This window comes from Mustela nigripes, chromosome 1 (genome assembly GCF_022355385.1).
Source record: "Mustela nigripes isolate SB6536 chromosome 1, MUSNIG.SB6536, whole genome shotgun sequence".
Classification (NCBI taxonomy): Eukaryota; Metazoa; Chordata; class Mammalia; order Carnivora; family Mustelidae; genus Mustela; species Mustela nigripes.
The window spans coordinates 201,620,199-201,648,195 of NC_081557.1; the positions used below are offsets into that span (position 1 = coordinate 201,620,199).

Consider the following 27,997-nt stretch of genomic DNA (forward strand, 5'->3'; position numbering starts at 1 on the left):
AAGAAGAGGTACCACAGAGCTTGCTCTCCTCCACTCTCTCCCTCTACCCCCTACCCTACTCTCTTTCTCTGCCTCCACCACATAAACACAGGAGAAAGCTGTTATCAGCAAGCCAGGAAGAGGGTACCTTCCAAGAACCAAATTGGTGGCACCATGATCTTGTACTTCCCAGCCTCCAGAAATAAATGTTGTTTTTTAAAGCAACCCAACCTATGGTATATATGTTATAGCAGCCCAAATAGACTAATACTATTACTGTGGGAAAATTCAATTTAAAACTGATCTTCCACCAATGCTCTGTATGTTAGCCCCTTATGACTTGTTCAAGAAGTTCAATCACTTGTCTATTCTTACCTGCATCTTCCACCTTCTCCTTTTCTACTGCATCTTCTACCTTCTCCTTTTCTACTCACATTTTACTACCAGCAGGTAAACATGCAGAAGATTACTTTTACTTAACAAACAAGAACCTCTCTCTGTCAATTCCATATTCCTCACAGACACTGCCCTCACTTCTTCCACTCACAGATACCTTTAGATAAATAAAGGTCAATTCTTTACATACTTTTCACTCCCTATTCATTCTTCAATCCATGGTAATCTGACTTTTTCCCCTATTTTCCCCTAAAAGTGTCCTTTGCCATCTGACCAATCATTCAATTTATTATATTTCTGTGTTCTTACCTTATTTAGCATTTTGGAAACTATGTTCTTGGTCATGGTCTCCTTCTTGAAATTCACCACATTTCTAGGTTTCTCTCTAAGTATTGTTATCAATGTCCTTCAGTGGTTCTTTCTCTCTCTCTATTTCTGAGACTATTCCTATCACAGCTTCTCCCAATCCAAACATGGTTTCTGGGAAATGGTCTGTATTCATCTGGATCTGGCAGCTAATTTGGTGTTCAGGACTATCAGTTTTCCATTGTTAACCTAGATCACAATTCCTGCAATTCCTATAGGCATTCCCATAGCACCTTAACTCTAACACATTCACGTGAATTTATCATAATGTTCCACAAACTGGCCAATCATCAATTTCATGGAAGAGGTAAAAAAGCCTAGAGGTTATCCTTCTCTCCAGCTAACCCTCAGAAAGTACCCTTTCCATCCACACTCACAAAAATAAGCCAATCATACTCTCCTCACTTCCAAATACAGTCAACTTCTCTTCAGCCAGTTCTACAGCCCTAGATCATATATCGCTCCCAGATAAATGCAACTGGAGTCAGGGAGCCTAATGGTTAAGAGCGTTAGTTTTCTATATTGTGATTGAATTCCTCTGCAATTTACCTCTTTTGCTACTTGAAACAATTTGCTTAATCACTCTAAACATTCATTTCTTCATCTTTACAACTGGAATGATTATAAAGCCCAGCCTCATAAGACTATTGTAAAAATTAAGTGAAATAATGCACAAGATTATGTCATAGTGCTGGAAAATACTTAGGTACTCAGTATGCATTAGAAAGCTTTTCCAAGCTGCCAGCCTTTTTCTTTGTTTTGTATTCTTCACAACTAAATATGTATTAATTTCCCTACCTTGATCTTACTCTGTCTCTAAGACAGGTCAGCTGGAGATCCATGACCCATGGCAGAGTGGGTTAATTCTGCTGAGGAGCTTTAACGTCAATTGGGATTTAGAATGGATCATTCTAAATGATCTGATGTTAATGATCTTCCTAAATAGAAATCATTTCTCAAATTAAAACCACTTGGTAATTCCTGTTGCTTGTGGCATAAAATGCAAAGCTATTAAAATGGTTTACCAGATCGTTCATGATCTGGCCTCTGCCACTCTCTCAGCCTTCTCTCTCAACCTTTACTCCTGTCCTCTATATGTTCTCAGGTAATTTCTTTTAGTTCACCCCCAAATCTCATGCTCATGTATCTCCAAACTTTCTAAATGCAATTCTCCTCATTTGGACAACTTTTCCTCCTCCCCTTTACCTGGCTAATTCAATCAGGTTCCAGAACTTAAGATCATTGATTTGACTCTGAGAAAATTCACAGTACCTTGGAACACCCAGAGCATGGCACTATCATAATTGTTAAATTTTCTGTCTCCCCCTCCAGGTTTTTAGGTATCTGAGAGAGATGAGGATATGTATCCATATTTATCTTATTTATCTTTGTGATCCCAGAAGCTAGCAGACTTCTTAATCCATGGCAGGTACTTAACAATTTTGAGTATATCAATAAATGAATTAATAATTGAGGCTGCTAAGTAGCCTTACATGTAGGAAAGGGATGGCCTATTCATCATCTAGTCTGGTCAGGAGTATGTGTTTGTTTATAAATCTGTCTCATGTGTTTTATTGACACGAATTAATACTCAGAACTCAGTCATCAGGAGCTAGTGACCAAACCTTAAAACCATCAATCCATTAAGCTATGACCATCCTAAGCTGAAGCATACCTTCACTGCTTATTTCGAAAACAAATCCCATAGGCTGAGACTTAAAGCAGGAATTTTATACTCATATGCCTAGAGGGGCCCTGCAAGCACATAAGTAAGTGATAAGTGTCCCGTAGGACAGTAGGGACTGAGCTAAAAGGAGAAAGCAGGCCTTTTCTAAAGCAGGCCTGTTCCAATGTCTGTTTGTTGAAAATCAACAAACTTCACATACATCAATAAAAATGAGAGCTTCTTGTTCTATAAATCTATGCTAATAGATAGTAAATCTCATTGAAAACTACAAAAATAATCTTTACTTTAAAGGAAATTTAAAAAAGGGAGCAGTAGGCCAAAGGAGGTTGCTTGCCCCAGGAGGAGACTGTGGAACAGACATTGCTCAGCTCCAGTATATTATTTCAGGTCTTCTGGCTAGTTTTTTAAACCTGGAAATCCAAAATTTGATGTGAGCCTACTCATTTTAAAATATGGCCTATTAAAATAATGAGAAACCAATAAAACATATTGATTGGGCTTATTCAGTTATAGTGAATTACCAATTTATGATCTTGGCCTTAAACCAATGAGAAGACAAAAATCTGTGACAGCCGTGTCATGTTTATGAATGCCTTTACCTTAGATTACCCAAGGACAGTTCCAGACATACCATGCTATTCTCAAGCACCTTGAGGTTAACATATAACCTCTCACTCTCAGCAGAAAATCTTGATTTTACAGATTGGTTAATGTTAGTAACAACCTTTCTATTTTAATCTGCAAAATTGCCCATCATTGGAACCATCCAACCTCAAGGAGAGGTGGCCTTTCTCCTGCTTCAGGGACTCCCCCACAGTTGTCTTTAATATGTCCCCTCCATTAATTATCCTCTTCTCTCAAAGATCTTCAATTTCATCCTTCTGCTCAATTCAGTGACAGTCTCCTCCTGGGGCAAGCAACCTCCTTTGGCCTACTGCTCCCTTTTTTAAATTTCCTTTAAAGTAAAGCTTATTTTTGTAGTTTTCAATGAGATTTACTATCTATTAGCATAGATTTATAGAACAAGAAGCTCTCATTTTTATTGATGTATGTGAAGTTTGTTGACTTTCAAAAAAAATGTATTACTTAATGCCATTTGTTTATTTGATAAATACTCATTTGCCTAGTATATACCAAGCACTGCTGCTCGAGTGACCCATTCTAAATCCCAGTTGAGCTTGAAGTGACTCAGCACATTTAAACCAATCTGCCATGGGTCATGGATCTCCAGTTTGCATGTCATAGAGACAGAATAAAATCAAAGAATGGAAGTGGACTCATATTGTTTAGTCCACAAGAAATGCTGATCTATCAACATAGTCAATGTCATCACTACACACTGAGTCTTTTTTGGTGTGTTTTTTTTTTTTCTGGTATTGACACCCCCATTTTTTTTTAATTTTATTTTGTTTTTTTTTTTTCAGTGTCCCAAGATTCATTGTTTATGCACCACACCCAGTGCTCATTGCAATACGTGTCCTCCTTAATACCCACCACCAGGCTCACCTAACCCCCCAACCCGTCCCCTCCAAAACCCTCAGTTGTTTCTCAGAGTCCAGAGTGTCTCATGGTACATATATCTCCCCCTCTGATTTCCCCCAACTCACTTCTCCTCTCCATCTCCCAGTGTCCTCCGTGTTATTCCTTATGCTCCACAAGTAAGTGAAACCATATGATAACTGACTCTCTGTGCTTGATTTATTTCACTCAGCATAACCTCCTCCAGTCCCATCCATGTTGATACAAAAGTTGGGTATTCATCCTTTTTGCTTGGCTCTTTACACAGTGAGTCTTAATCATATTATGATAAGTTTGGATTAACTCTCTTACTGATTTTCAGTTTTTTGACTACACATGGCAAGGCAGAAATTCCAAATGTAAGGGAGAGATTATGTTTCTGAAAGTTTCAACGCAAGTGCTCAGATATGGTCGACAGGCATGCAGAAACTGTGTGCAATAGTTCTGAGGGGAAAACTTTTGTTTTAACTGCTGTCCATAATCATGATTTTTAAATCATGAGTCAAGACCTTAGAGAAGGTTATAAAATCAATTTAGTCAGTACTTTGAAAAGAAATTATATAGGCGAATAGAAAATAAAGTGCATAACGTTGGGAGAAGGCGGGGTGGGGTTATGGACATTGGGGAGGGTATGTGCTTTGGTGAGTGCTGTGAAGTGTGTAAACCTGGCGATTCACAGACCTGTGCCCCTGGGGATAAAAATACATGTTTATAAAAAATAAAAAATTTAAAAAAAAGAAAAGAAAGTGCATAACACATATAAAAAAGTAGTAATTATGTCATATAAATATGTATATTGGTATGTGTATGCATGTACAGTAGATTACAGTATAAATGTATTTTTTACTGTGGTAAAAATCGTGGTTATATATATATATATATATATATATATATATATATATATATATTTTTTTTTTTTGGACTCACTAATTTGTGTTTTACAAGCTTCAAAAATGAATAATCTAGGGGAGCCTGGGTGGCTCAGTGGGTTAAAGCCTCTGCCTTCGACTCAGGTCATGATCCCACCGTCCTGGGATCAAGCCCCACATCGGGCTCTCTGCTCAATAGGGAGCCTGCATCCTCCTCTCTCTCTGCCTGCCTCTCTGCCTACTTGTGATCTCTGTCTGTCAAATAAATAAATAAAATATTTTTTAAAAATGAATAATCTATATTCCTCTGTATATGACTTTTTTATTTCCCAATCTCAATCTGGTATTTCTGCTTCAGCAAACTCACCAAAATAGCTCTTAATAATGTCACTGATGGCTTTCAACTTATCAGATTGGAAGTAACCTCCTTCAGATACATTCATAACTGAATTCTGGGCAGTGTTGAATGTTGTTCATATCTCTTTCTTAAAATTTGCATTGGCTTTGGCATGTGTGACATCTTTTTCTATACGATCCTTCTGCTCTTTCCCCAGTGTTTCCCTCAAAGTTTTATTTTCTGGTTCTTTCACTCAGTATTCCCCTGAAATGCTTGCATTTCTGCAGACAAAGCATAGGTCTCAGAGATGCCACACACACACACACACTGAGACTGAACTTTTTCTCTGCCACTTATCACCTCTAATACTACTTCCTTGGTCCTGTTTACTACCACCTCTTGCCTAGATTATAGCAATAGCCTAATCATTGGTCTCCTCTTCTGACTATGCTCAAAGAGTGGCCAGAGTAACCCTTGTAAAAGGAAAGTCAGACCATCTCATTGATTTGATCAGAACCATTCACTGGCCCTGTGACCTCCTTCAGGTCTTTGCTCAAATAGCATCTTCATAGTGAAGAGCTCCAAGCCTCTCTCCTTAAACATATAATTTTACTGCCACTACAAAATGCCCTGTCCCCCTCTCTTGCTTTACTTTTCTCCAAACCCCTTGTATAAAATACTATACAGTTACTTATTTTGTTTACTGTCTGTCTCCTCTTATTTGGATATAAGATCCAGAAAGATAAGGAGGTCTGTTTCATAGAATACTACATCCCCAGAATCCAGGATTGGTGTCCCATATAGGAGACCAATAATATTTACTGAAAGAATGAGTGACCAACATCAATCATGCATTCTTGTGATAATGACAGGCCTCAGAGTACACATAGGTTGTGTAATTTCCACACTATGTACTATGTAGTTCTATGTGTAATGTGATTTTAAAGAGAGCTTTTAGCTATTAAGCAAAAAATAAGAAATATTTCCAGAAGTTGCCTGAAATTCATAGCTAGGTTTTTTTTTGTTTGTTTTTTTGTTTGTTTTTTTTTTGTTTTTAGTATCATGTTATGTTAGTCACCATACAGTGCATCATTAGTTTTTGATGTAGTGTTCCATGGTTCATTGTTTGGATATAACACCCAGTGCTCCATACAATCCATAATCAGGTCTTAATCCTATGTTAGCAATGTTCCTTCTGGCTTACCCTATAAGTCAAAGATACCTATATATGACCCTGGTTAAACAGATAATACAGATAATGTGTTAGGGATGCTGATTTTGGGTCTTTCTTTTTTGTCTACTTCATCATACACATAAGTACTTCTATTGGCCTAAAGAGTGTGAAATACTCAATTTCCTTCCTTTATTTTCTTTCCAATAACCCATAATTATGGAATAAAAAGGGAAAAATGCTAAAAATTCTTCCCCCCATGAATTATAACCAGATCACAACCTTAGTTTTTTTATTCACTGCTATTGCTATTTAAAATATATTTGCTCCTGTAAAAGCACTAAGTGAGCCATTAAGACTTTTCCCTTAATAATAAATACTTTTTCCCTCCATAGAGAGACAAAAAGAAAAAGTCAATTTAATCTTCTCTACTCTCCTAGTTTATTCCCTTTTAATTTTCACAAACTCACAACTCTGTCACTTAGCTATTACTATTATCCCCATTAAACAGAAGAGAAATTAAGCATGAGACTAGAAAGTTTGTTCAAGGTCATGTAGGTGTCAGGTGGAAGAGTTATGATCTGACTCTGAGATCTAAGGCATGGAAAGATATGTGCTTTATGGGACACAGGATATATCTTGAGAAATGTGATTGATTGTCAGCATGACTGACAGGTGTCTAGCTTAGAAGACTAGGTGAATGATGATTCTTCCAACAACCTGTAGGATGAAGTTTAGAGCACAAGTTTATCAGATCAGTTTGGGTGTAAGTTTGAGATATCTGTGGGAAGATAATTTTGAAGCTCAGAACTGTGTCCAGGCCTGGAGATATAAATAGGGAACTCAAAAGCATTTGGACAGAATTCAAAATTATGGAGACCAATAAGTTCACTCAGGAAGAGTTCACTATGCTTGGCTAATAGAAAATAACAGGTTATCTGAGAAAGAGGCATTTTACCAGAATGAGAGAGTAAATGGAAGATTGTTATAGGCCAAAGAGTGATGGTTTTGGGGGAAGTAGATTACAGTGAACGTAATCTACTCTTCTGAGAATCAATTCAACACTATCTAGAACTCATTCAAGGGAAGGAAGTAATTCAAAACTATCTGTAAGTCACAGGAGCTGTTAAAACTTTCTTCAGCTGATCATCTCCCCTTTGACACCTTCTAAAATGGACCTTTCCAGAAAGGTCTGAAAGTCTCATGTTGTAGGAAAGTCTCATGTCGTAGGAAAGACCTTGCCAGAGATGGCTGGCCATCCTCTAATTCCTCAGGAATCCTCCGGAGATAGCCCTCTGTAGGAAACACTCCATGTTATGGCCCCTTCCATCCTATTAGTGTCTTGGAATCCAGTTTTTTGAGGCAAGATAGTCTGTATGGATGGATACTAATAGCGAAAGTGTTACTCTTATTAGGTGACTTCTGTGTGGAAATAAGTCCTCTTGGGGATTCATATTTTATTCTAAAGCAGGATTTCACAAAGTGTGCTTCCCTAAAGCCTAGTACTATTGGATGCAATCAGTATTACATAAAAATATGCTAAAATATAAAAGGTTCCTTGTTACACTCATTTTAGGAAATGCTGGGCTATAAACAAAGTTTAAGAAGTTTCTTTACAGCAGGATTTTCAGAGACTAATATTCTACCATACATCATAAAACTACTGGAGAGACATAAAATTCGGCATTTTCTGAAATTACCTGATTACAGGACTTTTTAAAAAAGTTATCAAATGGGTCAGAAATCTAGGCAGATATCTTCCTACGGGGATAATGCTAATGGTGGGTATTTTAGGCAATGTGGCAAATTAATTAGAGATCAAAATCAACACCACTGTAACCATACCATGTATCGCCCTATTGGAGCAGTCATTTTTTTCCACTTTACCCGCTTTCAACTCTCTCCTCACAACATGACATTAATTTGGTCACAATCACTTTTAATGGGAATAGACCTTTGCTTTAGAGTTTAAGTGTTTGTTTCCCCTTTTGATCAACAAAATTCTATGGACTGCATAAAAAATGGGATTGGGGTTTGTGGTGTTTTTTCTTTCACAGTGTACATAATAACTGAGTAAAAATGAGATAAAGCTGATGAATAAACGTCATCATTGATATTATTTCCCTGCTTCTACTTGCTTTTTTTTTCTTTTATAGCTTGCAAGCTCAGTTATTACAAGGAAAATCAATAAACAAGCTTTCAAGGAAACTTATACCCAGGGAGAATAAAGACCCTTTTGCCTTGAAGTTATTCTTTTTCTTTTTTAAGGAGTAATATCCGCTCCACAGCCAGAGTTCACTTTCAAGTCAACAGAAGCCCTGTGTGTTCATGAGGTCTCTCTGCTGAGAGAACAGAGCCCCCAAGTATTTTCAGAGGGATATCTTTTGTTACTAGGATAACTTCTGTGAATTGAATTGTTCCCAAATTCAGGCAGGATTGTAAAAAGGGAACCAGTATAGCCAAGAAAATAAAACATTGTCCACAAATTGAAGGACGGGGAAAGAAGGTAAGTAAGGCTACACAAAGCAGCCTTTTCATGTGAATGTAAATGAAATGTAACTTTATTAAGGGAGCTGGGATTCTTACCTCTGTCCTCTCCTGGAGTTATACCTAGGAAATAGAGACTAGATCCTTTAGAATTCTGTTCTAGGTCAAAAGATTTTTGTCATTGCATGACAGTATGTAAAGGAGATGACCTTGGACCACATGTTCAAGTTGCAAATCAAAGCAGCACCCTTCAAAACAACACAGTGAGATGATAGAAATGCTCTATAACTTTGTGTTGCTTAACATGTTAGCTAGTGATTACACATAAATACTGAACGCTTGAAATGTGGTTAGTATAGCTAAAGAAGTGAATTGCCAATATTACTTAATTTTAATGAATCCAAATTTAAGTAATTCCATGTGCCTAGTTGTCACCATATTAGACAGCATAGCACTGGAGAATGAGGGCTGAATTTATTAGGTCAGGAGACCCAGCCATTTAGTAAGGACATAGAGAAACATGGATATCACCAAACCATGTCTCCTGGTCATTTCCTTCCAAGCAAAGTTACACCACAAAGCCAATGGCAAGAGTCAATAAAAATTGTCTGTGTCTACTTGGAGAATCAGAGTGAGTTTAAATAAAAAATCAGAATGAGTTTAAAGAAAGTCATGGGTAAAAGTGGAATGGCAGTCATTGGTAGAAGGAGAGTTTGACATGTGTCTTAGTAAGACAAGAGAATCCTCAGAAAAATATATGCACATCCATGTTCATTGCAACATTATTTGCAATAGCCAAGACATAGAAACAACTTAAATTTCCATTAACAGATGAACAGATAAAAATTGTGGCATATTTATACACATTGGAATATTCTTCACCCTTTAAAAAAAGAATGAACTCTTGTTATTTGCACAATCTAGATGGACTTTGAAGGCATTAGCTAAATGCAATAAGTCAGAGAGAGAAAAACAAATATTATGTGATCTTACTTATATTTAGAATCTTTAAAAAAAATGAGCTCATAGATACAGAGAACAAATTGGTGGCTGCAAGAGGCAGGAGTTGGGGGTGGGTGGGTAAAGGGGATCAAAAGGTACAAACTTCCAGGCATGAAATAAATAAATCATGAGAACATAATATACAGCACGGTGACTATAGTTAATAATACTGTACTGCATACTTGGAAGTTGCTAAAGAGTAAATCTTCAAAGTTCTCATCACACACACACACACACTCTATTATTATGTGTTTGTGACAGATGTTAATTAGACTCGTGTTGATCATTTACCAATACATAAAAATATCAAGTCATGGGGCATCTGAATGGCTTAGTCAGTGAAATGTCTGACTCTTGATTTCAGCTCAGATCACGATCTCAGGTTTGTGAGATAAAACCCCATGTCAGGCTCCATGACAGAGCCTGCTTAAGATTCTCTTTCTACCTCTCCCTCTGTCCTGTCCCCACTCATGCTCACTCTTAAAAAAAAAAAAAAAATCATCACTACTTGAAATTAATGTAATGTTTTAGGTCAATTATACCTCAATGAAAAGAGAAAAAGAAAAGAAATAAAAGAGAATCCTAAAAAAAGTTACAGGATAAGAGTGTAACTATATGTGATTGTCTAACAAATTACCCCACAATTTAGTGGTTTAAACAAATAACATATTTTTATTCATGAATCTGCAACTTGGGTGGGGCCCATGGGAAGATAGTGCATCTCTGTTCCAGTTAGCATTGCCCGAATTGTCCGAAGGCTGGGAGCTGGAATCATGTGAAGGATTGTCCCCACACAGGGCTGGAGATAATGGTGACTACTGACTGTTGAACCATCAGCCAGAACACTTTAAAAATGGCTACACCATGAGGTCTGGGCTTTTAGCACAATGTGGTAACTGGATTCCAAATACAAGTGTCCAGAAAGAGTTTTGTACCCTCTTTATGGCCTAGCTCTAGATGTCCCATAGCATTGCTTCTGTAGGACTCTGATCATCAGAGAAGACACAAACTCAATCAGGTGGAAAGAGTCTTCACCTTTTGATAAGGGGTGCCGAGGAAGTACACAGGAAATGCTCCTAAGACTAGATATATTGCTGTAGCCATTTTTTTGCAAAATAATCCATCATTTTTTAATAAAATAGTTTAGGCTTCAAGTAATAGAGGCCTTAGTCAAACTAGATTAACAACAAAATAGAAACTTACTGTTTTAAGGAACTAGTTAGCTTAACGTTTCAAGTATGGCTGCATCTAGTGGCTCAAATTACATAATTTCATCTTTCTCCTACATGCTAATCATTCTGTTTCTTGCCTCTTTTGTCTCTTGTCTCTGTCTCTCTGCCTCTCTTTTTTTCTGCTGTCTCAGTATCTTCTCCAAATAGCAGAACTAAAGATTACTGGTGATGCTAAGTCAACATTCTGACAGTTTTTGAACCTAAAGGAAGTATTTTTCTTGTATACCAAGTCTCACAGAAGGACTGTGATTAATTTGTTCAGGTCCCATGCCCACCCCTTGTCCAATCCTGGGATCTGGAAAATGAAGCTGAATTTTAAGCCAGGTAAATTTTACCTAGAAGCAAGTAATTTAATCTCACTGAACTGCCATTTTCTCACAGGTAAAAAGCAGATTCTGATAGATTGATGGCAAAACTTACTCCAGTTTTCCCCTTTTCTGTATGCAAACAACTGCAATGTGATTCTGTGGCCTCTTTCATCCAATGGTGAAGTCTATTTTCCTATCCTTGGATTCCACACTAAGCTGGAGATTTAGATTTGTCCAATAGAAGGTGGTTGATATAACTTTGTGCCAGTTCTAAGCATAGACCTAAAAATCTCTTACGTATTTTGCAATTTGTCTCTCAGAACCCTGATACTACCAGGAGAAAAAGCTCAGTTTGGACTGTTGAGGAACGAATGATCAAGTAGAGCAAGCTGAGTCAGACTCGTTCTCCCAGCCAAAGTCAGAAACACATAGGACAGCTCAGCCAAGATTAGTAAAACCAACCCACAGCTGACTTCAGCTGTCTGAGGATACATGAGCAAACCCAGCTAAGATCACCCAGTCTGGAGTCCGTTCCCATGAGTTCTGCTCCTTGTGTGTGAGTTCCACAGTTTTATTATGACAAATATGCAACAGTGATACCATTAGTCCCTAAATCTTAGTATTCTGTTTAAAACAGTGTCTGACCTCAAAAAAGTAGTCAATAAATATTTGCTATTATTATTATCCATAACCTGCCAGTACCACACAGAATTTGAGTGTGGTAGCTTCCTAAAGAAGAAAAAGTTTCCCAAACTAAACTCTAAAAAAAAAAAAAAAAAATTAAAAATGAGGTATCTACCACATGCTGCACGAGGTCTAATAAGGACAGAATATTGATCTATTAAATTTTTAGCAATTTAATAAATTTAAAAGAAAAAGTAAACATATCATAATGGGAAGCACATCACTTACTGTCAGTGAAGTAAAAGTAGATGATCTCCAATGTCCTTCACACATTCTGTGTAAATTTCTAATATCTGATATATGCCCAGCTATCATATCATCAATTAGATCAAATAGCAAGCTTCTTCCTTGCAAAATGGATGTTAACATTTTTTATATGATTAATTGCTGTTGTTAACAATATTTATACTTTTCCAAAAATTAGGACAAGAGTAATTTTATCTCTCCTAGCATTTTTTAAACACAATAATTATGTCTGACACAATTTTCAATAGTAAACTTTAAAAGAATAAATGCATTCGCTCCAAGAAAGTATATCTATATATTACCTTTACAAATACTGACCCACATGCCTCTGAGCTTCATCTGTCAGTGTGAGTACTTGTACTGGGGGGAGGGGCTGTTCTTTCATAGTCACCCTTCTCACTCTCTCTCTCTTAGGTAAGTCACGCACCCAGTTACAGAACTTCAACAGAACTCCGTGGCAGTTTACAGACTCCACTTTAACTTGTAAATTCTCTTGTGAACCCAATTCGGAATTTCCATTTCTCTTTGACTTTTGTACTCATGTATTCTGCTATTTCTTTTCTCTATAGGTCTTAACGTGAATTGCTGCCTCCCTGTTCATCACCCACAACATACATGTATGCTAAGTGATGGTGCAATGTAAATAAAGCTCCTAGTTCTGTTCCACAATGTAACAAAAGCAGGATAAGCAGTAATCATCGCCAATTTCATTGTTACCTTTATTTTCTAATTTTGTCTTTGCAATAACCCTAGGTATGGTTATGTAAGTCTTATTATCCTATTTACTGATTATGAGTACCAAGAGAATAAGATGTGTAGGTCACCAAATATGAAAGTACAGGTAGGATAACAGGTACAGCTATATCCACACACCAGTAAGATTAATAATGACTGTGTGAAGAATAATCAGTTTGAGGCTAAATTTTGTGAAAGCAAATTTTCAGATTAATGTGACAAAATTAATATTTAATGTATATTAAGCACTTACTATATTCCAATAGCTATTGTAAAAGTAATGTTGTAAGTTGATACTAGCATTAACTCAATTATTTAAGTACTTTTTTCATGGTTTTGTACAGGAAACCAATATGAGACTCTGTGGGTTAAAGAGCTTGCATTCGGTCTAGTAGCAGTAAGCTAATAAATCACCAACAGGGGATTTGAATATAGATCATCTGGTTCCCACAAGTGTCTCTGTTACCCTCTTCTGTCTCTGAAATGAAGAATAAGAAGTTAGGAGAGAGGAGAGAAGGGTAATGGTAAATGAAAATTTATCAAGGTAGAAATAAGTAAATCATACACAGGCTAGATCATTCCTCGTGTATGGGTTATGAGACAACATCTGGGTGAAGAATCAGGTGGAAATGAGGTTGGGAATGTTTATGATGCAGCTACAGAAAAGTGGCCCTTGATGATCAGGTTGAGGTATTTGAGCATCTGCAATGGCCTGAAGGTAACATTTTCAAGGCTATTTAAAAATCATTTGATACTTGATCAACTCATCACCTGAGTTCTAATTCATGACTAAAATCCAGCAGATTAGTTTGAATCATTCTGCTAATGTGAATCTGATTTGACCAGATATTAACCGCATTATTTAAAATGATGTTAGGATCTATTGAACATTGGCCAGCACTACAATTGTCTTATTAATTTCTGGAAAAAAAAATTTGAGGTCATCTTACCTGCTGTTTCAAGAAGTAAACAATTTATGTATTATAATTCATGGAAAACATATATATTTTTTTTTCTAGGTTGTTTTCCTTGTCTACTGGTGAGCAAACATCTATCAGAATCTTTGGCATCTATCAAAGTGTTCTGAGTGTCTTATAACAACAGAACACAGATCCAAGAAAGTTTAGACATGACTAATAAACAGCACACAGATGTGGATGCTGAAAAATTAATACCACACAACCTGATGAGCTGTAGTACCAAAATGCTTCTGCAAAAACAGAATAAATAAACCCAAGCACAAATACTCATGCAATCATGGCATAAATGAATCATAAAACATTGAAGCAGAAGTTTAGAGATCTGGCATCAAATACAATGTCTGACAAACTACTCAGCTGCACACATTGTTCTTCATGTCATCTCATTGGTAGAGAGAACGTTGGAAGTAAAAGGAACTGGTTACATGTCAACAGAAACCGTTTAAAAAATAATTTCAAGATATTTTATGTTTGTAATCCTCCTCATAACTCAAAAACTGCCTCTTAAATTTTCAGAATAGGTACTTACGATTCTCAGATAAGATGTTCTAATAGAGTACCAATTTGTTGTTGTCATTAAGAATTAAGGCCACAGGAACCCTGGGAGGTTGCTGCTGACATCTAGTGGCATAATTTTTTAAATGCCAAATGCATTAAAAATATATAACTAGAGAGAGAAAGGGACAAACGTACATAAAAATGCACTTGCAAAGTCTAGTGGACATCCCATGTCATAAATTATTTGCCTCTGCCCACAATACTCTGTTTGCAATGAATTGTTCCCCTTCCAAAGTAATGTTAGCACCACAAAACCAAAGAAATGAAAACTAACGCACATGCTAAAGCCTTAAAGGAACCAATTCCCTCAAAGTTCTTAGTTCTCTACTGGGAAGTACCAATTCCCAGACAGCCCTGACTCCCAAAAGCCCTGCTCCAACCCCAACAGTCATTAATTTCATCTCCACTTTCTAAATAACAATCGCCCTTTCCACACCTAGTATTTAGGTACTTTTAGGATCCTAGCCTAAAGAAAATACTGTGAAGCAGAGAATATTTTATTTCAGACTGCATATATGCAAACATACACACACATTCAAAATGGCCACAAACTTCTTAGTCATGAGGTTCAACAATTATTGCAAACTTAAAAATAGCTTTCAGGGACAGCTTTAATGGCTTCCAAGCATCAACATGAATAATGATGTATAAAAAAAAAAAAAAACACAGAAAAAAACTGAACTTGGAAAAAATAATAAGGTGCATAGAGCATGCTTCTATAAGCATGTAAAGAGATTTGTTTTGTAGTCTCTATATGTGTGTATGTATGTATGTATGTATATATGTATGTAAGGTGTGCATATGTGTATGTGAGTAGACCAAGAGACTCTCAAGTTTTGCATGTATCCCCACTCCAAACTAGAACACTGATGAATATAGTAGGTAAACACTGATTTAATGAATGAATACATAAATGAATGAGGGGGCAAATTACAATACAACTTTTTTTGCTATTGGTTCTAATGTGAGATATGCTATAGGTATTGTCTTTATAAGGCAGGGTTTTGCTTGTGGGCAAGTGCCTTAGCTGTGTGGCTCAGGTTAGAATTTTCTTCCACGACATGTGTGCATAGTGGCAAAAGCTAATGGGTGATAGAATTGGGCAATCTTTCCTTGGTGAAGAGAATGTTTCAATAGTGAAAAATTGTTTTCTTTATAAGTTAATGTATTTGAATTTAGATTTTATTCTCATTGAAAAGATGTGATAAGAGGACAGTAGGTTCTCAAGGCAATCTTAAATAATACATAGCTAATTTAATACATAGCTAATAACATAGCTAATAAAATAACACTTAGCTAATTTAACATAGCTAAATTATAACTCTCATAGTACAAAGCACTCTTTTAGCCTTTAAATATTACTTTAGTGGAAATCATGGTGATACAAGGAGTTCATTCATTCAAAGTTTGTGTGCTTCACTCAAAGTGGGCGTAAAAATGGATGGCAAAAGAATCTTCTTTACATTCATATTAAAGGAAAGAAATCCCATGTCTGTGTCTGTACCTATATATAATAAAATGATACTTGTACACATGCACATATACACACCTTTATACATAAGAACTAATAGTAGCAATCCATGCAAATCAGTGACAGTGCAGCATCTAGATGACTTTACCAAGAGAATATGGGTTAAGGGAAAGAAATAGTTGTAGTGTTAGGAGGAATTCAGAAGGTCTTAAAGAGAAGTTTTAAGGTTATGTAGGCTTAGGAATAAGGGAGAAAGATTGGGCATTCAGGGTGGAGTATTCAGCTTAAAGAAAGACAAGAATGTTTAGGATAAGAGGGATAGTAAGAGAGAGACAAAGGAAGAAATGCAGGCAGGGGATTGATGGAAGAGCTTGAATATTATTTGCAGGACTTGATTTTAGACAGTAACATGCCTTATAGTGTTGGGAGTTTTTAAACAGGTTTTTAAAAGATGGAGTACCCCACAGATTCTATTCCTCAGAGGAATAAAACATAACAAGAACTTTTCAAATGACAAAAACCACAGAAGCCAAAAAAATTATCTAAAGCTATCATAATAGCTCTTTGTCACGTAAATCCTCTTTAAGAATTACTTTTTAATCACTTCTGTAAGAAAATGCTCTGTGATCTCTTCTCTGACTTGCACTTTAAGCATTCTTTGGGAGCATATTTTGCCTGATGCTACATCTATATTCCTGCATAGCATTACATGTATCACACACAGCACCTAATTCAGGCAATGTGACTATTATCACACCTCTTATCACATGCCATAGACATATTTCTACTTCTCCTTTAAATTCACAGCCATTAACTTACTAATCAACCGGCAAGTTTTGATGATTTACTTTCCACTGTTACTTTAGGGTAGGTATGTAATAAATAATAAAAAATATAAGTAATGCAGTAAGCTCTTAAAATATCACAAGATTTTCACACTTTTAAACCTCAACAGAGGTTTAACATCTGCATCTCCTACAGCCTGTATAATAAACTACAGTGAAACACATAACTAAACAATTTATTTACAGTTTATTTATTAGCGTTCTTGAACTTAAGCAACATACACTAACCTTATGATACAGTTTATTTTCAATTCTTAAAACCATTTGTACTAAGTTTAGATCTTAACCTAGTGTACATCAAAAAAAAAATGCCAAATCCTTAATATCTCATTACAGTTACCTACAGTTAAATATATGTGAGGAAAAAAACTTGATATTCTTACATAATAAAAATAAATTACAGACATGAAATATTCTTAATGAAATTCTATTTCCAGGACATATAAAACATATGTAAAAATAGCCTCTATGTTTGTACATAATCTTTCTATGGATGTATAGAAGGATATTTTGACCTGACTAGTTGAAGTTGCTTCTCTTTTGAATGACAAAATTCAGAATACTGTGACTAAATCACTCCCTGTAAAAGAGTCAAATGCAGAACTTTTAAGTATCTTCCCATGCAAAAGTGCACGCTATTCAAACAGCTTGATCCCTAAGCTCCATTGTCATAGTTAATCTTACACAAAAGTGTGTTAGTTTTCAACTGGGAAAACTGAATGGTCCAATTTGTCTAAAAATAACACCTTCACTACTGTGTCTTAAACTGCTGTATTCTTACTAGGAGGCCAGCATTACCTTGATAACAAAACCAGATAAAGACTCCACTAAAGGGGTGCCTGGGTGGCTCAGTCAGTTGAGCATCTGCCGTCAGCTCTGGTCATGGCCCCAGAGTCCTGGGATGGAGCCCTGTATCAGGCTTCCTGCTCAGCAGAGAGCCTGTTACTCCCTCTCCCTCTGCCTGTCTCTCTGTCTATTTGTGCTCTCTCTCTATCTCTCTGTCAAATAAATAAAATCTTAAAAAAAGAGACTCCATAAAAAAAGAGAACTACAGACCAATATCCCTTATGAACATGGATACAAAAATTCTCAATAAGACACCAGTAAAACAAACTCAACAGCACATTAAAGATTGAAATTTAAGTGTCTATATTCCATCTGAGATGATAAATACTGAGCATCAATAATTAGCACTCTCTTGTATTAATAGGAATTTTTTATAAGATGGCAGAAACCCCTATTTCAATGAATTGAAAGGTCTAACTTAGAGAGATGATGATGTGAACACCATTTTCTCCACCCCAAATACTCTTCCACATTCCACTCCCAACCTGCATATAAACACATACATGCTAAAGCATAAGCTCTTTGAGCTCTTTGAGAATTCTGTCAGACCAAAGTACTTGGGCTCTAGAGTATACAGAACTGTTTCTTTATTTTCATGTTGAGGAGAAGTGGGTTTTGTTACTATGTGTACACAATTCTGAAAACTCTACCATGTTAATGGAAATATCCCTCCTTCTACCTTTCTTTCTTTTACTACATTCAGCTCAAAATAAGTTTATCCATCTCTTACATACATAAAATAAAAGGTTAGTAAAATTGAGTATTAGCATATACAGACCTCTAAAAAAAGAAAAATACCACACAGATGCATCCTGGATAGTCCGTGCTCTCTTTATCCTTTATTTTCATTCTAAAGCTCATAGATCCTTGACCCTCATTATTGGTTTCATCTCATTCGGTCTTTTTTTCTTTCCCCTCTCTTTACTGGGTCATTCATCAATTTACCCTCAATAAACACTTTACCACCACTTATCTCCCTATGCCTATATCATATAGCTCAGCTTCACCCTCTTGCACATATGGTCCAGGTAGTTCTCATTATGTCTCTCTTTGGTGAATCACAGTTAATAGTTCAATGCAATTTGCAAAATTGCAAATTTTGGTTTTAGCTACTGTATAAAATCTGGTTTTATACAGTAAATATATGCAAAAGGCAACCCTCAATTGATGTCATTAACCATTTTTAAGATATTTTGTAGTTTGAATTAACATTTTAGTATAGATAAAACTTGAATAGAGGGCCCACAATTCAAAATCCCCTTTAGGGGAGAAAAGCTGCTTCCCTAAGGGGTTTATACATCTTTTGAAGAACTAACTGGAAGTCAGAAATAAGTAGAAACACCCCAATTTGCAATTCAGCCTAAATTTTTGTTCAACTGCAAATTAAAGTTCAGAAGCAACTTTTCTGCTAATGTCTATTAAATTTAAATGCTACCTTTATTTCAGCACTCATTTGTTTTTAGGAATTCAATGATTTGTCAAAAATAAAACTCAATTAATTCCAATTACTATGCAGCCTAATGCACATTTCAATAATTCTATTATTTGTGTTCACATACATACAGTAATACCCTATCTTCACAGCTGTATGAATAGAAAGTATTGAGAGATGCGTCCAGTTCCCCATCACAATTCTAAGCTTTAGAAACACTTCTATAAAAAACTATTTTGAGATAACAGTTTTATCCATAAAACATACACACATTATTTATCTGCATCTATAACCACACTTCATTTACATATACATGTCATTAAAATATTTGCATGAGTGTTCATATTCTTAGGCCAACATATGTAAATAAATCACATAGCAATTTGAAAATTTCGCAACTAAATAGGCAATCTGTTAAGTATAATCAGACATGCTATTCAGCAACTGTATGATATAATTCAATCTTCCAAAGAAAATATATGTTTTGCATGAGGGTGCCTTTATAAAAGCTTGATGAAGTTTTCTAGGAATTTGTACTGAAATTTTCACATATTCAAAAAATAAAAGGTAAAGCCATCTGACTAATGCTTAAATGAAAGGAAAATCTCATCACTGTAACCTGATTTAGAATCTAATTGTCTTATTGTCTATCATTTGTAAATATGATACACTAATTGGGGCTATTTCCAAAGAGAATGCAATCTTCTCATCAAGACCCTATTCACATATTAACATAAATGAAATAAAAGTATAATAAAGTTAACCATTATCCATAACGTTTGATAAGCTATATATATCAAAATTTACTCTTCACTTCATAGATAGGATGATCATCATAAATCATTCCCTCTACTTTTCAGATAATGATTTGATTTTTTTGGAGGGTTATACAGTAGCTAAAACCAGTGATCAGTGATCAAAAAAAGCCAACTGGTTTAATGTATCAGAGTTCAACAGACTAAAAAACTTATCAGTTCAAAAAAAGCATTACCTTGATCTGAATCTTCATAAAAAACAGCAGATCTCTTGCTAGGTAACACCATTTCTTTGGGTTCTGTGGGCAAAAAGAAAAGAGATTAATAAAAACAACCTTTCTTTTTACTCTTTAAATACTTCTTTAAGAAGATTCATTAGTAATAAAGGTCAGAGAGGAAAATCATTTAGCAAAATACTCTGCTCCATTCAGCAGCTGCCTTGGGAAGTACTTGTTATAAATGCCAAATAATTTCCTCAAAAGTCCCCCCCTCCTACAGCTGAGAACATGGCAGATACTGTGGCAGATACTCAGCCCTGTTTTCTTTGCTTCTCTCTCTTCTCCTATGGGAACAAAACAAACACTTGAACATGAAAAAGCATTAGCTTCCACTCTTTCAAAAGATAAGATGTAAGCCATGTTGGGACAGAACATTTACTTGGAATACAACTAACTGAAATGGAATTGGCAATTATCTAAAACTTCTTTTCTCCCTCCTGCAGTGAGTATGGGTTTTAAAATATTCATGAAAGCTTGGGTGTTTTCTTATTCTGTCTTTCCACAGAAGTGATAACATGAGATAGTATGGGATGACTCTGTAAATAATTGCAGATTACCCTGCTCATATGATGCAATTTCAGAGCTTTTCTATGCCTCAACAAGGAGGAAAACACTTTCTAGAAGTCAAAAGTATGAAAATATATCTTATTCCCTCTCTTAGCATATAACAATCTTGATGAGTATTCCTTAAGAGATTTTATTGCATCATTATCTGAATGTTCAGATTGGAGGATAAGAAATTCAAGTCTGAGCAACAGCTTTCCAGAAAAGAATGTTACATAGTTAGGTAAGAATTTTAAATTCATCCCTTAAGAAGGTTATTTGGACCAATGTTAACAGTTAAAAGCATCATTGATTAATTGAGGACAACAGTCATTATAAGAAGAGTCCTATAACTGTAATCCATATAATACCTTACTAGCTATGTGACCTTGGGCAAGTACATTAAACTTTGTAAACTTTTAAATTTCATCTGTACTATCCAAATAAGAATTCCTCCTACTCAACAGAGCTGATAAATAAATGAAATAAAATATATAAAGGATATAGGACTAATGGTTATTAGCTACTATAATTATCAATAACATTATTAATATTATTATCATTGTTCCCCTTTTTAAAAAAATCTCACTACCTCATTGAAAATCTCTGCCTCTGAGCCATGTGGTGGAATAATTAAAATAATGTCATGCTGGACATCATTGAATTTGTCTTTTGTTAATCAGAGTCGGTGATGACAGAAATAGATAAATAAATAAATAGTTATTGTATATCTTTGGGCAGGTGGGAAAAAAAACTTTTCAGGAAGATGAGTTAAGTTGCAACCACTCTACTGCACTGGCTTCTCTTGATTTTGCTAGAGATTTTAATTTAAGGAAGGCCCCCCAAGAAAGTATGATTTAGTTTAAAATTCTCTTAAAGCAACTGGCTCTTGTGTACTCGTGTCAGTATTCAATCCCATTCAGAAAACACCTCATGAGCTCCTAGTGCAAACCAAGGGTATGGACTGACTTCAGAGGAAACAGTAAACAAAAAGCAACCCCCCAAAAAACATAGTTCGGTAGAGGATTCACATCTTTAGACAATTATTTCAAGCAATTGGTGTAAATACCAAGTTTAAATCATTAAACAGTATACACTGTGTTTGAGCAACAGAAGGTATTGAAAGGATACTGTACAGTCAGGAAAGGGAGATTTTAAAAAGAATCTTTATAAAGTCAGAATAGCTGAACCGATGCACACTGGCTGACAATCCGCCCTCTTTTGTCTAAGAAAATTTCACAAAAGAGAGGAACTTTGAAGGACTAGGTCTGGAAGGCAGGTAAGTAAGAATATGTCTTTTCAGGGAGCTGGGACAATGCATCGGAAGAACTGAAACATTAAAAAACAAACAAACAAACAAACAAAAACCGTGGAGACCAGATTAACAGGAGACTGACTTGCAGAGCCCATTGTGCTTCTCCCCAATCTCTCACTAAAATGCTCCGAGGATGTCAAAGAAGAGAAATACTGATAATGGCAACTAGAGAAAAGGGAAAAACATAAAAAGGTATTTCCAGTAGCTGCAACCCTGATAGGGACAGACTAAGTAACACTGTTTTAGACTCAAACTTCATACTGTATATTTTGGAGGACACAGCATATATGATGAGAAATAGAGAAACTGGGAAGGGGCTTTGATTCACACCAACAGTCCCCAATGCCAAGTTGCGGGAATCAAGCAAACAAGTCTATATAACATCTCTTGTGGGTTGAACTGTGTCCCCCAACAAATATATTGAAGTCCTACCCTTGCACCTGTTAGTGTGAATTTATTTGGAAATGGAGTCTTTCCAGATATAGTGATGCTATATGGGAGGAGGGAAGCTTAATCCAACATGAATGGTGTCCTTATAAAATGAGACACAAAGAGAGACATATGGAGAATGCCACATGAAGACAAGGCAAAGAGATAGAGATCACCATGGGTTGAGGGAAGAAGACTGGAGTCAGCAAGCCAAAAAATGCCAAGGATTGCTGACAACAGAAGCTTAGAGAAAGTCATGGAACCAATTCTCCCCTAGGTTTACAGAGAGAACATTGTTCTCTCTCAACATTGTTGATTCTAGATTTATAGCCTCTTAGAACTGTGAAAGAATAAATGTATCTTATTCTAAGCTACCTAGTTTGTGGTAATTTGTTACGGCAGTCCTACTAAACTAATGCAGCGACTTTTGAGGCAACAAGAATTAGGCCTTTACCCTGCTCACTTGGAGCTTCAAAAAATCTCACAGTTTTACTAACTCAGCAAACATATTCTCAATTTAGAATTTAGAATGCCCAGCTCCATATAAAAATCTTATTTAATGTTTTTTTATTATTATGTTATGTTAGTCATCATATAGGATATCATTAAGTTTAAGGTTTAAATTGCCTTCTCTCCATAGCTAGGATCTGCTGCAAGTACAAACCAACAGCCAATGAAGAGGGATATGTTGGTCCTGTATTTTTACCCCATGGCCCTCTTCCCTAGCCCAGTTAAGCTTGGTCCCAATGCTCTGGAATATGGGAGTGGAGTGGAAAAAATTGAAGATAAGAAAAGAAGAGGTAACTGGAGAAGGAAATTTTACTCTCTGTCCACTGAGCTAAGAGAGCTGTTCTGTATTTAAAGCTGATTCTCAACCAGTGGATGCCTTTCCAGGTTTTTCAGGGATTGTTTCCACCTCTCCAGTCACTGAGGAGCTTTTATTTGTACTACCTTGATATGAGTCACACTGTCTCATTTTATCACTTACTACATCCACAGTTCCAACTAACACCTTCAGCCCCTATCTGCTGAAGCCAACTCAGTCCCTGGGTAGCTCTCTGGGACAGCCTCATTCATTCATTCATTCATTCATTCATTCAGCCTCATTCAGCTCCCTCACATTCATGACCCAGACCTACTGCACAGGGAGCTCTCACAAACCCTGGAGAAATGGGCTATTCTCAATTCAGTAACTCTCCTTTCTCTTCCATAAATGCTCACTAGCTCATCTTGGCTTTAGATTCATCTGAAATCAGTCCAGTCTCCACAATCACACCCAAAACCTAAAGGAACACATACTAAACTCTCACTGAGTTTTGTTGAACCACTTCTTTTTATCAGTAGGAAGAGGAAAAAAGGGAAACACCCCACAACTACGTCCTTGTGTACATTCCTAATGGTCCCTCAGTTTACTCCAAAGAAATATGCCTTTAATCACTAGACTTCCCACCCTTTTTTGGATCAGGAATGTAGGAATTATCTAACCAGTTCTCATATTTTTACTAGGGAATTTCTACAAGGTGACCTGTGTTCATAAATCATTTTGGTATTGGATAGCTGTTGTCTTAAAGAGTCAATATCTTCCCATTTTACATCCTGTGATAGGAGTTTTCACAATCTGAATTTTAAGAGACTCATGGGGGAATCAGCTAAAAATTGTATAATATGTCTACTGGATATACTCTCTTTTTAAAGTTTCTTGAGCATTCTATGAGTTTTATATACAAATTCAATAAAATATAATCAATATTATATCTCTTAATCTTCAATATAATCTCTCATCTTCAGTCAGGTGAAGTGCTCAAAAACTCCCATGTTACTCTCACCAGTTCCACTGACCATGTCTGTTCCTTCTCGTTGTGATTGAATTCTTACTTTTCAGTACCTTCCAAATTTACCACCCTGTCAAAGTTTCAATGCCAACTTCTCCACAAAGTGATCCCCAGGTACTTTGGACTTTGTTGATTTTATCACTCTCTGACCTTGTGTAGCATTTATAGTCAATGCATATAATTTATATTGCCTTCTTGGGTTGTCTTATGCTGTCATGTCTCTCCAACTATATTTTAAGTTCCTTAAGAGTATTTGTATTTTGTGCCTTTCACATATCCGCTTTAGTACTTGATTCAATGCTCAGCACATAGGAGGTGTTTCCTAATAAATATATGCTCACTTCCATGTACTAAATATCTATTAACAAAGATAAGAAAGAGCTAACTTTTGTGGCACAAATATCTTACGATGTCTCATATAGAAGTTACATAGTAAGTCCTTATTGTTGCCACATAAAATTTAAAGAACATTTGAACAAACTAATAGGTCAGACAGAACAGAAGCAGAAGACAAAGGAATATGAGAGGTGAAATGCCAACAGAAAACAAGGATGTCATTATTTGGAAATATAATCCATATGCAATGCTTTTTGATTTCTCTATGTTTGACTTCACCTTTCTGCAGGGGTAGCACTTGCTTCAGAAGGATTAGGATTGATACAAGGCAAATAAAATAGGAAAGAAAGAGACTACAGCTTCACCAGCAAAATTCTAGATCCATAGTAAGGTGATAGTCTTGAAAAATCAGGCTTTCCTTTTAATTTTTAAAAACACAATCTTAGTTGGCATTAACATATTAGAAGTCAGAACTAGAAAACTAGACCATGAAGTTATATGATACAATTAGGGAAGAAAACTTAGGGTATGATGTAAAGAATATGGAAAACTACCTTAGGCTCAAAGGTTGTATGGAAAAGAAGACAGAAGAAGAAGAGGTCAAATATCAAATCCTCATTTCCCTCCTCTAAGTTAAACCTCCACATGAATGTGGTAATAAGAACAGTAGAACTAGCAGACTGCTTTTCAGGGAATAGCCTGGAGAGAATTCCAGACTCTCTGAGAAAACTAGCATTCAACATTTAACACGACACCTACATGGGAGCCACTAAGTGGCATTAGAAGAGGGAGGGAAATATCTAAAACCATGAATCTGAGACAGAATCCCATTATGCCCACAACCAATGTGTGGTGCCCCAGGGAAACAGAAGTTCCCAAGTACCCTAATCAGGGAATATGGGAGTGCTGAGTAGATGTGATCCCCCACCTACTCTAATGAGATCATTGTCTCCATAGTCACAATACTATAAAGGAAAGAGTAGAAAAAAGAAAAAAATTCTGAAAGCACAAACATTTGCCCAAAAGTTGTCTCAGTCATCAACTGCTGGTAAAAAGGAACTTAAATGTATCTAGTCCAAGGTTATTCTTTTACAGAAGAGGAAAAAAAAAACCAGAGTGGCAGACTCACCTACTCAAGTATTATGCAAATTAGGACAGAAAAGAGGCAATAATTTCAGTTTTTCTAATACCTACTGGAATGCCTACACACTATCCTGCATTTTTATCCAGCTCCTTTTTATTATAAATATCAGTTAATGCTATTATTCAGCTAATATTTAAAAATAAAAATTCAAATTTTATTTTAAATAAAAATATCAATAATTTAAAATTCATTTATTTTAATGAATAATGAAATACATTTAAAATTAAAATAATGATAATAATGAATAATGATTCCACAGAAACACTATTAGTCTCATTTATTTAGTAAATTTAGCAAGGTTACCAATTTAATGTCATTGTACAAAAATCAGTTGTGCTACCACATAACAACAAACAAAAACATAGAAATTCTGGTTCCCTGAGTGGTTCAGTCAGTTAAGCATTTGACTCTTGATCTCAGGATCATAGGCTCCATGCTGGTTGTGGAGCTGGGTGTGGAGCTGGGCCTGGAGACCACTTAGAAGAAAAACAAAGTCTACATTTAAAATAGAAATAAAACCTCAAATACCATGGAATAAATTTTGCAAAAGATTTTTTTGATCACTAAACTAAAAATTACTTAGAGAAACATTACTTAGGAAAAATAAAGCAGGCAAATTAATGGAAACAGCCACATCATGTTCACTGCTTGGAAGATTCATTATTACAGGATGTGGATTCTCCCCGAACTGACCCATGTATTCAGTCTGATCACAATAAAGATCCCAGTAGTTTGTTTTTTAATTCTAAATTTACAACCTAACATTTATGTAGAAATGAAAAGGGCCAAGATTATCCAAGGTGATATTAAAGAAGAATAAAGCTGGAGGACTTCGATGACCAGATATCAAACTTGTTATAAAGCTTTCATAATTAACACAGTATGGAATTGGTGTAAAAACAAACAGATAGGGTGCCTGGGTGACTCAGTGGGTTAAGCCTCTGCCTTTGGCTCAGGTCATGATCCCAGAGTCCTGGGATCAAGTCCCACATCAGGCTCTCTGCTCAGCAGGGAGCCTGCTTCCTCCTCTCTCCCTCTCTGCATACTTATGATCTCTCTCTGTCAAACAAATAAATAAAATCTTAAAAAAAAAAACAAGATATATGGAACAAAACAAACAAACAAAAAACCCACACAAATTATGATAACTAGTTACCCAGGTAAATTAGGCAACATAGAGCAGTTGGTAAAGGGCAATTTTTCCACTAACTGATCCTGAACAAATTATATATCCATTTGGGGTAAAACGTGAATCTTAACTCTGACACATACAAAACAAACAAACAAAAAATTACTTCAGAGGGTTGTTTCCTAACACATGGGTGACAAAACAATAAAGCTTTCAGAAAAGAGTATCTTTCCCTTTGGTGTAGACAATGATTTCTTAGAGAACACAGAAGTAGTAGCCATAAAGGGAAAATACCATACATGTCATTGCATTTAAATGAAGAACTTCTGTTTATCAAAGGACACCACATAGAAAATGAAGTGCAAACCACAGAGTATAAGGAGAACCCTGCAATACATACATCATATAATGACTCATTCAGGGTATTTAAAGTCCTACAAATCAACAAGAACAAGGCAGACAACTTGAAAGAAAAATGAGCAAAAGACACAAATGGAGATTTTACAAAAGGAGGCATTCAAATTTTCAACTAACATATTAAAACTTCCTCAACTTTATTAGTCCCTTGGAAATGTAAATTAAAACCACAATGAGATGCCACTGTGGCCAAAATAAAAAGGACAGATAACATCAAGAGTTGTAAGGATATGGAACAATGTGATATCATGCTTGTGAAGGGCAGAGGATGGAAACTGGTGTAACTTTAGAAAACAGTTTGGTAATACCTACTAAAGGTGGTCACGTGCACACATTGCAGCTGGCCGAGTTCGACTCTAGGTTTATAATCACTATAAAGGCACACTGATTGCCAAAAATTATGTACAAAATGTTCATAATAACACTCTTCATAGTAAGGGATAACTGGAAACAGTTCAAATCTCCATTAATAGCAGAACTAATTAAGAAATGAAGATTTATTCATAGAATGAAATGCCACACATTAATGAGAACGAAAAAAACCACAGTTACATGAACATGTATGATTATCACAAACAATAATCAGGGTAAGAAGTTATATGCAAAAAAGGATGCATCATATGACTATATGTATATATATATATATATATATATATATATATATATATAT

General features: G+C 35.8%; 1 protein-coding gene across 5 annotated transcripts in view; it reads right to left on the bottom strand.

The window, feature by feature from the left end:
- INPP4B (inositol polyphosphate-4-phosphatase type II B) overlaps positions 1-27,997 on the bottom strand; it is an 822,310-nt gene that overhangs the window by 649,471 nt on the left and 144,842 nt on the right. For all 5 annotated transcript variants that reach the window (XM_059378706.1, XM_059378698.1, XM_059378688.1 and 2 more), the window contains exon 2: positions 20,141-20,203. The gene's annotated coding sequence lies outside the window, so the exon portion shown is untranslated. The remainder of the gene's footprint in view (positions 1-20,140; positions 20,204-27,997) is intronic.